This window comes from Rutidosis leptorrhynchoides, chromosome 4, assembly GCF_046630445.1.
Source record: "Rutidosis leptorrhynchoides isolate AG116_Rl617_1_P2 chromosome 4, CSIRO_AGI_Rlap_v1, whole genome shotgun sequence".
In the NCBI taxonomy this organism is placed as follows: Eukaryota; Viridiplantae; Streptophyta; class Magnoliopsida; order Asterales; family Asteraceae; genus Rutidosis; species Rutidosis leptorrhynchoides.
The window spans coordinates 607240282-607256270 of NC_092336.1; positions in this window are offsets into that span (position 1 = coordinate 607240282).

The following is a 15989-nucleotide window of genomic DNA, read 5'->3' on the forward strand; positions in this document are numbered from 1 at the left end:
ACCTTGCGAAGTTAGCAAGAGTTCTATAAGCACCAACATGATTCACTGAGGAAATATCAATAAAATTGAATAACGAAGTATTGATTATATTAGTGAAATACTCCACGAAGATTATGAAATCTTTAATGTTTTAGAGATTATTCACTTCTAAACCAGTCGAAAATCAAATGAGCTTAATATGATATTAACTCATTAAATCTGTATTACATCTGAAGAAAATATGCATACATATATTTTCATAAAGACTGTAATAAAATTCTATGGTACAAAATATTACTTGTGAAACTTTTAACGGATATGTAATACCCGAAAGATATATAAATTCACAATTAATATGTTACATTCTTAGATTCTGATTCAACAAATCATCAACTATACTCACTACTTTCACAACGAGATATATTCTTTTATAGAAATCAAAACAACCATACTCATTCAAATTCAATTACATATTCTGATTTTAACATATCAGAATCCAAGTCAAGATATAACTGATATCATCACTCTCAGATCCCTACACCTTCCAAAGCTATACTTTGACTTCTAAACTGTGCTAGAACATCACTTCTATTCATAAAACCCAGAAAAATATTCGTATCATTCAAGACTATAAAACATCATATGTATATTGACAATTACAATCTTTATTCAAACCCTTCGAACTCTTGAAAACACCTCGGATTGATAACCGACAATTCGGTTATGATAACTTTGAATGCTGATGAAGCAGCAAAAACTGTAAACGGCCTTAACAGTCAAAAGTTTGATGATAAAGGATAACATGTTGGCAAAGCTCAGAAAAAGCGAAGGTTTGAAACTGGAAAATGGATTGAGCAAACCATGAAGGAGGCTATGGACAAATCATAAAGACTAAACCTGCCTTCAAAGAATCCAAATGATTCAGTGTCTGCTGAAGTTATTATCGAATACCTTGCTCCTGACTCTAAACCTTTATGGACAAATCTTCATCATCCTCCACCGATGTTAGAAATTCTAAGATATCATCGTATCTTTCATTATTAATATCCTCGATATTTCTGAAGATATTTTCATGATTATTCTTATCTGAAATAATTTATCTCTTTACGCTATCTGCGTTACATCATAATAGAAACTGTGACAGTTTCTAAATTTTGAAGAAAAAAATTGAATTTAAAATATGAATGTTTTTGAAGTAGTGTTGGAAACTGAAGCATGAGTTAGTATAATATAATGATACTTCATCAACGTGATTATATTACAGTAAGTCATGCTGAGTTTCTAAATGGAACGTGATATTCACAGACCATATCATCATCATGTGTCATGTTACACGACTCTTACATTGTACCTCATCTCCAAACACATTAATAACATATCTTCTCGATAGTTATATTTTACCAGATATTCTGGCAATTTGACAAATCAAATCATGCTATTACCTTTCCTTTCTGCTTTGTATATTATGATCATTCGAAACTCCATACCTACGAATTCTGGACCATTATTCGCTTGACTTGAAGTCGGGAAGAAGAAGAAAACAAAAGAATGAAGCTCCGAAATAAAAATGGGAGTATAAATCGCAACAAATAGGAAGGAGAATTAACTATGGATGACAATGATTATAGGAGACAGATGCAGGGACATCGAAATATAAGGGAAGATATAAAACCCAACAACAACACAGAAATTACAAACTGTATAACGATGCTTATAGCAATATAAAGACACGTGAGAACTAAAAATACTATAAAACCCAGAGTATAGTAGAAGTGAATAGGTCCTTCCGGTGGCAGATGGAAAAAGAAGAATGACAGATATAAAAGTTAAGAGTATATCAAGAATCAGAACTGGATGAAGCATATTGAAGAATGTTTTAAAAAGTATGAATTGGGAAAGAAAACATAGAAGGTGGGAATGTGGAAATAAGGAAATGAAGGGAGTGGATTTATAGCGAAAGATCCGACAGAGCAATCAAGACAGATGATCGCATTTAAAGCGGATCCTAATTTCCTTAATTACCGAAGAATTAAATCTTATTACGAAGATTTTTTCCAAATCTCTTAAACTCCGAAAATCAACCCATCTACGTCAAAAGATATGACGAAACTTACTTTTCTCATTTCATTTTTTTTTGTGATAGCTTCACTCGTACTCTTTACATAATCGAGTTGTTTTATCCAAATTACTCGCTGATGATAAAACTCTATTTATCGACTCATATTCGTCATGAAAATATTTATATGGTTAGCCATGATGACCACAATCAAATTTCGGGGACGAAAAATCTTTAACGGGTAGGTACTGTGACAACCCGGAAATCTTCGACCAAATTTAAACTTTAATCTTTATATGTTTCTGACACGATAAGCAAAGTTTGTTAAGATAAATCTCAAAAAAATTTAACTGTGTTCATACATTCATTTAACCTCGACCAAATTCCGATGATTCACGAATTATTATATAAATGGATATGATTATATATATGTATATATATATTATAACTTAAGAATATTAACAAAGTATTAAACGTATAAAACTTTACATGAACGTATTTGTTTTAATATGTTTATTGATGGAATTAGAAGATAATATCAAATGATTGATTTATCAGATACATTGTATGATTACGAGTCTCTGTTGAGAGGTCCACTTTGATTAAGAAACTTTTCCCTTTTAACGGTATTCGGAGTAATTAGTAAAGTAATAATAAAAGTTAGTGGAGATTCCTGTTTAATTTTCAATACATGCTTTACAATAATTGTCTAGTGTCTCTTGATAGGTTAATTATTTAGTTTTCATAATATTGAAAACGTTTTATGATATAGATGAAACCTTTTAAAGAATGATTTTAGAATATATATATATATATATATATATATATATATATATATATATATATATATATATATATATATATATATATATATAAAATAAACTTTGGATATATATATTTAGTTTTGAAAAACTGAACGTTATATCGTTAAATAAAGATTTCGTTATACAAATTTCTAAACAATGATATATATATTTTACTACATAATAAAATATAATATTAGCAAATATTAGTGTTGATATAAAACAAATTAATTATATTTAATTTCTTGTATTAAAGATTTCAAAATAATATTATTTATATATTATAATAAATAACGAGCCGATGATTTAAAGAAGCAAATGACCAAAACACTCAAATGAATAAGTTAAATTTCAGTTAGTATAATTATTGGTGAAATAAGTCTAATTTTTGATAAAGGTACGTGTCGTGAAACGTAAAGTACAAGTTTTCTAAGCGTACGAAAGGGCGTTCGAAAAACCGAAACCTGTACGTAAGTCGAGCATCAACGTACAATTCATCGGTGTAAAAATTACAAATCAACTATGCACGAGAATATAATATAATATTTAATTAATTCTAAAGATTAAATATATTATATATTAAATAATATATATAAGTATTCACATTACATAAATATGGTGTCGGTAAGAGATTGCAATGTCATGTGCTATAAAGTAAGGCCATGCGATCGCATGGCCATGAAACTCAGACCCCATGCGATCGCATGGTGTGGTAGGTGGTGTCAAGTGCTTATAAATCGAACGTTTTTGCAGTTTGTGATTCATTCATTTCAATCATTTATCTCTCGAACCTTTCTATTTATATATAAATTATAATTATTATTAATATTATTATTATTAATTATTATTGTTAGTAGTAGTATTATTATTATTATTATTAGTATTATACATAAAATACTACGACGAGGTCCTGCTCGCATGTTTTCAAAATGGATTTTTCGAGAGGGATAGAGCTAAGGAAATTATGGGTTATAGCTATGGAGGTTATGGGTATGGTTCGGGGGTATGCTCGTGAGGACAATCTAGTGTTTATCATCTCCGTCGCGTCTACGTACTTTCCTACAATATTGAATCACAATATTGATACGTGAGCATTCACATCTTATCTTATATATATTAATAGTGTATCCATGTCTAGTGCTCGAGTATATATGTTTATGCATGCTTGTATGTTTTAATTTTCGTCATTAGATAGTTTTGATGAATTATGAATTTGATACATATACTACTGAGATAAGGTATATGATATGCATGTTTTTGGAAAGCTGGCGAAAAACTATTAACTTTTCATTTAGAAATCGCGTGATTTCGATTAACGGATTAAAAGATACGGTCAACTGAATTATGTTTGACGTTAATTGAAATTGTGTTTGAAACTGTAAATTAATATTTAAACAACTTTTCTATGAGATTGATAAATTGGATTTTTAGATATTACTAATCGAGTAATGAATTTCTATATAAGGCACGTCTCGTTTTGTTGAACAATTGTTAAAGTTGACTGTCTTATCATATTTTAAAGCTTTATAAACACTATAATCTGATTTTACAAGTATTGAAAAGCTATGTGAAATAATAAAATATTTTCGATTGCCATGATAATTCAAATATAATATAGCTCATGAAATAAATAATATTTTGAGTTTGATAAACTATAAATTCGTTCAATTATCAAGACTTATACTATGTTAATGAACATGTATAGATTTAAAGATCATATTGGGTCAGGTTGACTTTTGAGATGACTTTTGTTAACTTTTGCATGTCGGTCTCGAGCATTAGGATTGTGATACACTATGACCCGACCTAGCTTGTTAGACATTTATTGACCAACATATGTTCTCTAGGTTGAGATATACGGTTATTTTGCATTCCGAGTTTCGGTCACATTTCGGTGAATGGCCTTATGTGCTGCTAAGGTGAGTTTTATAGATCATTTTTTAAATGTTTTTGCAATATATATTTTTGGGTTGAGAATACATGCAATTTATTTTAAACAATGGACACAAGTACATACTAAATTCTATACTGAGTTTGAACCGAAAATCCCTTAGCTTTGGTAACTAGTAACTGCCGGTTATAAGAACTGGTGGGCGCGAGTAGTAGTATATGGATCCATAGGGCTTGATATCCCCGTCCGAGCTAGAGCGCTAGTCTTTTAACGGACGTATGCTATTTGAGACGCGTACACGTTGGTTTGCGTGTATTATTAAGATGATTATACAAAGGGTACAAATTATATATACGTTGGTTTAGTTACGAGAGTGCTCAATTACGTAGAATCTTGTAACATCCCGCGTTATTTCGTTAAATTTATTTTTAACCCCGTCTTTTTTTTAGATATCTTTCGTTATCAAAATTCGTAACTTTTGTTAACTAACATTCTTAAATAATTCCGTTATTCGATTATAACATCTCCCGTTTACTCTCGCATATTTAAAATATTCGTTCGGTTAATTCATGCACCCGCTTTGAAACTTGAGGGACTGAAGTGGGCAAACTAGTTGACTAGGTCAACTAGTCAACCCACTCTTTCCACCATTCATTTCATTTTCACCTCCTCATCTCTTTCTCTCTTTTCTCTACTTCCATTTTTGAACTCAAACACCCAAATTATTCATTCATTATCTAAATTCGATCTAGGAGGCTTACTACAAAACAAATTACATATTCGTGATCCTCTCATCATCCTCTACATTTTGGTACCAATTTCATCTCGTTTGGGTAACATTTCTAAAACTCTAGATTTCTCTAATTCGTGTTTTTGACTTGAAATGGTGTTAGTTAGTGTCTATGGCTCGTGTCTAGCATGAATATATGAATTATTTGCTCGATCTTGTTGTTTTGCATAAACTAGCATGAACTTGAAATGGGTGTGCTTAATCTTGAGTTTTGGTTGATTAAATGTTGTTATTATGTTAAAGTTCATGTATTAAAAGTGTTACTAGCATCGTTAGCTTCGTTTTGGTATGTTGGATGACATGAAAACCTTACATTAACATGATTATTGATGTTGTGATTCTTGGTTAGGGTTTGATAGATATTAAAACGAACTTTTGATGCATTAAATGCTTTTCAATGTTATTTGTAAGTGTTAGGTTGTATTGTATGCTTAATTACCTTCGAAACAGCGTATCGTATGTGTAAATTGGATTCCTGAATCATGAAATGCATTTTATGAACTTGAAACTTTGATAATGAACTTTTAACGATCATACGCCGAGGATTTGATTATTTTAAATGGTGTCTTTGGCTAATGAAATGTGTTTAGTCGTGTTCCTCGTCAAATTACATTTCCAACGATATAAGATACGTGTTTTAAATGTTTACGGTTCGGTAATTGTGTTTAAATGAAGTTGATTGAGACTTGAACAATTGGAATAGCCCAGGTACCAGGCCATGCCTAATGTCGCGGCGCGGCAATGACCGTGTTTGGGGACTGTTCAACTTTGCACTTTTTCGTTTAATTCTAACTATGCTACGCACTCCCGATCAACATGAAACTTGGCCAACATACTTATATATGATTAAAAACCTCAGAAAAATTGTCGGATACCCGACCCGACCCCGTTGACTCTTTCATTGACTTTGACCAAAGTTTGACTTTTAGTCAAACTTAACCAAATACTTATGCAATCGTTCTAATATTATTTTATACTTGAATCTTGCATGAAACTTGACAACGTGATTCACATGCTACACAATCGAGTCGTAACGAGCCATAGGACTAATTGAACACATTTCGACTGACCATGTGTCGTAACCGATTAATTGATACAACTTACTTGTTTAGGTCAAGGCTAAGCAACTTTCATGCACACGTTTACTTTGTGAAGTATATTTATACTCATGCACTCGAGGTGAGATCATAATCCCATCTTTCAACAACTTTTATACTTTAAATCATGGGATGAGAAACATATACAGTTTTATACTACATACTTTCATGCTTTGAACACAAGTACGAAAACAAACATTCCACGGCGAGTTAGAACAAAAAGCCTCAATTCAATTATCATTAGTTACACTTGCAGGGTGTAAGCGAGAACTTATATTATGTGATCACATGGGCTTGATGAGCCTCATTCGGACAGTTCGCTACCGTTAGCAGATGAAATATATTTTCGAGTTTAGTGTATGTCCTAACACTACGTAACAGGGTGAAAAATAGTTAAGTCTTGATAATTGGGTGCTCGCGAACTTATTTTGGAATGCAAACAATTTGGATAATCAACTATACAAAATCTTGTGGTTCAAAAACAACGTTTACAAACACCTATGATTTCACCAACGTTTTTAGTTGACAGTTTTCTATATGTTTCTCAGGTTCATGATTGGATATTTGATACATGCTTCTGCGTACACTCTTACTTGCTTGGGGTCACGCATACATGCATACACTTTGATTGCTTGCTTGGAGTCAAGTATACATGCATACGCTAGTGATAGCACCTTTGGATTCAAACAAATGTTTACATACTTACGCTATTTATAGCAACCGTTATTTTCAACTAATTATGTCGCAAGTTATTTCATTTATACATTACTACTTTTGTAAACTTAAACTTGTTGTCGACCGTTTGGTAAACTAAACTTTGTAAGTCTTATACTTTTCAAATGATTGCGACATAATTTTGGTCAAACGCGTCTCATTTAGGGACTATGACCACGTAACGGGACCTAAGTTAACGGCGTCGTCAATGACGATTTTGTCGGGTCATTACAGATGGTATCAGAGTGTTGGTTGTAGGGAACTAGGATATGCATTAGTGTGTCTGACAGAGTCGTTAGGACGCATTAGTGAATCTAGACTATAACCGGATAGTTAGCCATTGTGTTCTGACATACATTTGCTATAGATAGCACTTACTTGACTACTTGTGCATTATACTTGAATCATTCTTAGGCAAACTTCTTAATGTTACCAAGTTTTCATCATACGAATCTGTAATCTACCACTTTCGGGTAACACACGTAAACTTAAGATTCATACGCGTAAGGACGACGACGACTTCATTAGTCATATTTGTTCGGGAACTCTGTCTCCCAGATTGTTATTCACCACCATTTCAACTTACTTTCGGTGTCACACCGGTGTTCCTTACTATCTACCACTTCTTGTTACTACCATCACTACTCTAGGTGAGTATCGTCATCACTATTTATCACTACGGTTGCGTACTATTCGTTATCATGATTCGTTACACTTCTCGTACTGGAATACATTATTGTTTGACTTGAACCGCATTGACGTGAACAATCATTTATACACTTCCCTCGGGGAACGCTTCTTTAGAGTTGCACTAATTCTTTCGATTCAATACGAGTCACGTTAGAGACGTCGTTACACTTTGTTCATTTTAAATCTTCACGATTGCACGAACTTGAATCTATGGAGTGATGTGGGAATGGAGGTATGAATTAGCGTAAAATAACGACACTCGATCAACGTGGTTATATTACGGTAAGTCATACCAAAGTTCTAATGACACGTGATGGTGATTGGACTCGATCAACCTAATCACCACCATGTGCCATGTACATGACTTCATTTTTCTTGTTGGATATCTGAAAACTCCGAGAATATTGATAACAACCATACCAAGGACACACCTTCGATTATTGTCGAACCATATTTATGCTTCCGAATGAATGACAAATTCTTCAACTTCAAACATATGTTACACGTGTGTACTATCTCGTTTTCGCCCAGTTTTATCGGCGAACTACAATATGCTTGTTATGCTCACATCGAGGCGGAAACTTCTCTCGCATCACACCCATACTTCCGGTTCAGGAAATCTTTTATCTAAATTCTCAATGGACAGAGAGACTCTTCACATTATACTAGTATTCACCACGAGGGAGAATAGTCCTAACGAACGTTTCCGAAAACCGATAAATCTTTCGCGGCGCGAAATTTTTGAGAAACATAAACTTGTTCCGACAAATGTTTTCAGGTCCTAACAAGCTTGTTCAAATGTATCTTAAAAGAACTGTACCTCGTTTCGGATCGAGATCCTCGTTCACTTCTAAATTTCGGGGTGCTTTACAAAAAGCCTCGGGACCACGTTTAAACATGAGTACAACACATCAACCACATCCCGAAGGACCAAACAAACATATGATTCAAACCTTGGAAACCATAATACGAGTTCGTGTTATCGACTTCAAATTTACTTGAGGAAAAGTACTTGCCTTTAGTCAAATTCTCTTACTACAAAATTTTCTTTCGTGTATTAACGCCGCACCTTTTCGAAACTTTATATGATTGCAATTATCGTTTTACAAATTTGTTGGGCCGATGTAGGCAACAATCAAACCACCGGAATCGAATTCATTCATGAAATAACCGTTAAGATCATTCAAATCCAAGAAAGACTCGAGACGGCCCGTAGTCGCCAAAAGAGCTACGCCGATGTTAGACGTAAACATTTCAAATTCCAAGTGGGTAACCACGTAACGTTTAAAGTCGTACCTTAGAAGGGTGTAATCCTTTTCGGGAAACGTAGAAAGCTAAATCCACGATATTTTGATCCTTTGAAAATCTTGGGGCGTTTTGGACCCGTTGCTTATCGTTTAGATTTTCAGACTCATTTGAGTCTCCGTTCATCCTACATTCTATGTATCAAACTTAAAGAAGTGTCTTGCCGAACAAGAACTTGTTATCCTTTTCGACGAGCTCACTATCGATGATAAACTTCACTTCCTAGGAGGACCGGTTGAAACTATGAATCGTGAAACCAAACTCTGAGACAACGTAAAATCCCGACTGTCAAGTTCGTTGAAATGCCCAAAGAAGTACCTTCACTTATTCGTAGAATTTGCAATGCAAGGTTTCGAAGAAGAAGCAGCAACTACTACTTCCAACTAAATTTCGGGACGGAATTTCTTTTAAGGTGTAGGTAATGTAACATCCCGCGTTTTTCCGTTAAATTTATTTTTAACACCGTCTTTTTTTTAGATAATATCTTTCGTTATCAAAATTCGTAACTTTTGTTAACTAACATTCTTAAATAATTCCGTTATTCGATTATAACATCTCCCGTTTACTCTCGCATATTTAAAATATTCGTTCGGTTAATTCACGCACCCGCTTTGAAACTTGAGGGACCGAAGTTGCCAAGTGGGCAAACTAGTTGACTAACTAGTCAACCCACTCTTTCCACCATTCATTTCATTTTCACCTCCTCATCTCTTTCTCTCTTTTCTCTACTTCCATTTTTGAACTCAAACACCCAAATCATTCATTCATCATCTAAATTCGATCTAGGAGGCTTACTACAAAACAAATTACATATTCGTGATCCTCTCATCATCCTCTACATTTTAGTACCAATTTCATCTCGTTTGGGTAACATTTCTAAAACTCTAGATTTCTCTAATTCGTGTTTTTGACTTGAAATGGTGTTAATTAGTGTCTATGGCTCGTGTCTAGCATGAATATATGAATTATTTGCTCGATCTTGTTGTTTTGCATAAACTAGCATGAACTTGAAATGGGTGTGCTTAATCTTGAGTTTTGGTTGATTAAATGTTGTTATTATGTTAAAGTTCATGTATTAAAAGTGTTACTAGCATCGTTAGCTTCGTTTTGGTATGTTGGATGACATGAAAACCTTACATTAACATGATTATTGATTTTGTGATTCTTGGTTAGAGTTTGATAGATCTTAAAACGAACTTTTGATGCATTAAATACTTTGCAATGTTATTTGTAAGTGTTAGGTTGTATTGTATGCGTAATTACCTTCGAAACGGCGTATCGTATGTGTAAATTGGATTCCCGAATCATGAAATGCATTTTATGAACTTGAAACTTTGATAATGAACTTTTAACGATCATACGATGGGGATTTGATTATTTTAAATGGTGTCTTTGGCTAATGAAATGTGTTTAGTCGTGTTCCTCGTCAAATTACCTTTCCAACGATATAAGATACATGTTTTAAATGTTTACGGTTCGTTAATTGTGTTTAAATGAAGTTGATTGAGACTTGAACAATTGGAATAGCCCGGGTACCAGTGTAGTGACCCGAACTTTTCCATGTTTATATATATTAATTGAGATTGATATTTACATGATTAAATGTTTCCAACATGTTAAGCAATCAAACTTGTTAAGACTTGATTAATTGAAATATGTTTCATATAGACAATTGACCACCCAAGTTGACCGGTGATTCACGAACGTTAAAACTTGTAAAAACTATATGATGACATATATATGGATATATATATAGTTAACATGATACTATGATAAGTAAACATATCATTAAGTATATTAACAATGAACTACATATGTAAAAACAAGACTACTAACTTAATGATTTTTAAACGAGACATATATGTAACGATTATCGTTGTAAAGACATTTAATGTATATATATAATATTAAGAGATATTCATACATGATAATATCATGATAATATAATAATTTAAAATCTCATTTGATATTATAAACATTGGGTTAACAACATTTAACAAGATCGTTAACCTAAAGGTTTCAAAACAACACTTACATGTAACGACTAACGATGACTTAACGACTCAGTTAAAATGTATATACATGTAGTGTTTTTAACATGTATTTATACACTTTTGAAAGACTTCAATACACTTATCAAAATACTTCTACTTAACAAAAATGCTTACAATTACATCCTCGTTCAGTTTCATCAACAATTCTACTCGTATGCACCCGTATTCGTACTCGTACAATACACAGCTTTTAGATGTATGTACTATTGGTATATACACTCCAATGATCAGCTCTTAGCAGCCCATGTGAGTCACCTAACACATGTGGGAACCATCATTTGGCAAGTAGCATGAAATATCTCATAAGATTACAAAAATATGAGTAATCATTCATGACTTATTTACATGAAAACAAAATTACATATCCTTTATATCTAATCCATACACCAACGACCAAAAACACCTACAAACACTTTCATTCTTCAATTTTCTTCATCTAATTGAACTCTCTCAAGTTCTATCTTCAAGTTCTAAGTGTTCTTCATAAATTCCAAAAGTTCTAGTTTCATAAAATCAAGAATACTTTCAAGTTTGCTAGCTCACTTCCAATCTTGTAAGGTGATCATCCAACCTCAAGAAATCTTTGTTTCTTACAGTAGGTTATCATTCTAATACAAGGTAATAATCATATTCAAACTTTGGTTCAATTTCTATAACTATAACAATCTTATTTCAAGTGATGATCTTACTTGAACTTGTTTTCGTGTCATGATTTTGCTTCAAGAACTTTGAGCCATCCAAGGATCCATTGAAGCTAGATCCATTTTTCTCTTTTCCAGTAGGTTCATCCAAGGAACTTAAGGTAGTAATGATGTTCATAACATCATTCGATTCATACATATAAAGCTATCTTATTCGAAGGTTTAAACTTGTAATCACTAGAACATAGTTTAGTTAATTCTAAACTTGTTCGCAAACAAAAGTTAATCCTTCTAACTTGACTTTTAAAATCAACTAAACACATGTTCTATATCTATATGATATGCTAACTTAATGATTTAAAACCTGGAAACACGAAAAACACCGTAAAACCGGATTTACGCCGTCGTAGTAACACCGCGGGCTGTTTTGGGTTAGTTAATTAAAAACTATGATAAACTTTGATTTAAAAGTTGTTATTCTGAGAAAATGATTTTTATTATGAACATGAAACTATATCCAAAAATTATGGTTAAACTCAAAGTGGAAGTATGTTTTCTAAAATGGTCATCTAGACGTCGTTCTTTCGACTGAAATGACTACCTTTACAAAAACGACTTGTAACTTATTTTTCCGACTAGAAACCTATAATTTTTTTGTTTAGATTCATAAAATAGAGTTCAATATGAAACCATAGCAATTTGATTCACTCAAAACGGATTTAAAATGAAGAAGTTATGGGTAAAACAAGATTGGATAATTTTTCTCATTTTAGCAACGTGAAAATTGGTAACAAATCTATTCCAACCATAACTTAATCAACTTGTATTATATATTATGTAATCTTGAGATACCATAGACACGTATACAATGTTTCGACCTATCATGTCGACACATCTATATATATTTCGGAACAACCATAGACACTCTATATGTGAATGTTGGAGTTAGCTATACAGGGTTGAGGTTGATTCCAAAATATATATAGTTTGAGTTGTGATCAATACTGAGATACGTATACACTGGGTCGTGGATTGATTCAAGATAATATTTATCGATTTATTTCTGTACATCTAACTGTGGACAACTAGTTGTAGGTTACTAACGAGGACAGCTGACTTAATAAACTTAAAACATCAAAATATATTAAAAGTGTTGTAAATATATTTTGAACATACTTTGATATATATGTATATATTGTTATAGGTTCGTGAATCAACCAGTGGCCAAGTCTTACTTCCCGACGAAGTAAAAATCTGTGAAAGTGAGTTATAGTCCCATTTTTTAAAATCTAATATTTTTGGGATGAGAATACATGCAGGTTTTATAAATGATTTACAAAATAGACACAAGTACGTGAAACTACATTCTATGGTTGAATTATCGAAATCGAATATGCCCCTTTTTATTAAGTCTGGTAATCTAAGAATTAGGGAACAGACACCCTAATTGACGCGAATCCTAAAGATAGATCTATTGGGCCTAACAAACCCCATCCAAAGTACCGGATGCTTTAGTACTTCGAAATTTATATCATATCCGAAGGGTGTCCCGGAATGATGGGGATATTCTTATATATGCATCTTGTTATTGTCGGTTACCAGGTGTTCACCATATGAATGATTTTTATCTCTATGTATGGGATGTGTATTGAAATATGAAATCTTGTGGTCTATTGTTACGATTTGATATATATAGGTTAAACCTATAACTCACCAACATTTTTGTTGACGTTTTAAGCATGTTTATTCTCAGGTGATTATTAAGAGCTTCCGCTGTCGCATACTTAAATAAGGACAAGATTTGGAGTCCATGCTTGTATGATATTGTGTAAAAACTGCATTCAAGAAACTTATTTTGTTGTAACATATTTGTATTGTAAACCATTATGTAATGGTCGTGTGTAAACAGGATATTTTAGATTATCATTATTTGATAATCTACGTAAAGCTTTTTAAACCTTTATTGATGAAATAAAGGTTATGGTTTGTTTAAAAATGAATGCAGTCTTTGAAAAACATCTCATATAGAGGTCAAAACCTCGCAACGAAATCAATTAATATGGAACGTTTTTAATCAATAAGAACGGGACATTTCAGTTGGTATCCGAGCGTTGGTCTTAGAGAACCAGAATTTTGCATTAGTGTGTCTTATCGAGTTTGTTAGGATGCATTAGTGAGTCTGGACTTTGACCGTGTTTACTTGAAAAATGATTGCTTAACAAATTTTGTTGGAAACTATATATTTTTAACATGTGAATATTATGTGATATATTAATCTCTTAACGCGTTTGATATTATGTGATAGATGTCTACCTCTAGAACAAGTCCCATTGACTCACCTAATAATAATGAAGAGTCAAATGTAAATTGGAATGATTCGTGGACTGATTCACAAGTTCCCGAAGAGGAACCGGAAGAAGAGTCGGAACCGAAAGAAGAATCGGAACCGGAAGAAGAATCGGAACCGGATGAAGAAATAGAACCGGTGGGGGAAATAATAAAACGGTTAAGTAAAAGAAAATCCTCAACCAACCGACCAAGGTTAATTATGGTCAATGGTGTTTCCGCCAAGGAAGCAAAATATTGGGAGGATTACCAATTCTCCGATGAATCGGATTCCGACGAGAATTCCGATGATGTTATAGAAATTACCCCAACTGAATTTAAAAAAGCAAAAGAAAATAATAAGGGAAAGGGCATAAAAATAGAGAAATCTAATTCCAACCCCGATGAACTTTATATGTATCGTCAACCCCCGAAGTCCTTAAGTTGTAACAATGACCCGGGAACCTCTAAACCACCAGGTTTTTCTAAACCAATGTGGACAACGACGGCTCGTATTAGGGGAACATCATATATCCCTAGAAACTTGGCAAAACGAACCAAAACCGAAGAAGAAGAAACGAGCGAGTCGGAATAAGATAGTTGTATTCGTGTGGTGTAATATATGTAATATAGTGTTCTTATGCTTTATGATATATGTAAAAATTGCTTGTATTAATAAGTATTTTTTTATAAATCTAACTCTTGTCTATTTTACAGTTTAAAAACACAAAATGGATAGACAACCCAATATTTTAAGAGACCTACCCGGAGACATGATTGATGAAATCTTGTCTAGAGTCGGCCAGAATTCCTCGGCACAACTATTTAAGGCGAGATCAGTTTGTAAGACATTCGAAGAACGTTCCAAGAATGTCTTGGTTTATAAGAGACTTTCGTTTGAAAGATGGGGGATATCACATTGGGAAACCCATAAGTTACGATGTGTTTACTTTGACGCATATATTGCGGGGAACCCAAATGCTATTTTACGCAACGGGTTAAGAAATTATTTTGACTCAATATATCCGAATATTGGACTTCGTGATTTAGAAAAAGCGGCTAACATGCAACATAAAGAAGCATGTTATGCTTACGGATTAGTAATGTTCGCTTCTCACCAAAGTGAGAACAAGAACATCGGGCTACAACTATTAAACAAAACGTTTCCACAAGTGACGGAGTCGGTAATTGGGGTAAGAAATGAGGTTTTTAGATTATTACGGGACTGTTGGACATTACGTAACCCTCGTCCCTTTGATGACGTTACAACACGCTGTCTTATCAACGGCCATAACGGTTATGTTGCACAAGACCAAGGATGGGAAGTAGTCCTAGTAAAACCAGAATGCATGACTTGTTTCTGGACGTATGAATTACGTGTCTTTATTGCCTTTGCCGAACGACTTGTGTACTAGCTAGAATTGTCTTCACAACTATCTTGTATCAAAGTTATTGTGTGCTATATTTCATGCTTTATGTAAAATAAGCGGTATTGTAAGTTTGTAAAATATTGTATAAAAGTTTGAACGCGAAATATTATTACAATCAGTTTTTCATATAGAATTGTAGTAGTTGAATTGTATATTAGCTACTAAGTATGAACTTAACGGGTAGGTACTACCCGAATTTAAACTTATAAAATGC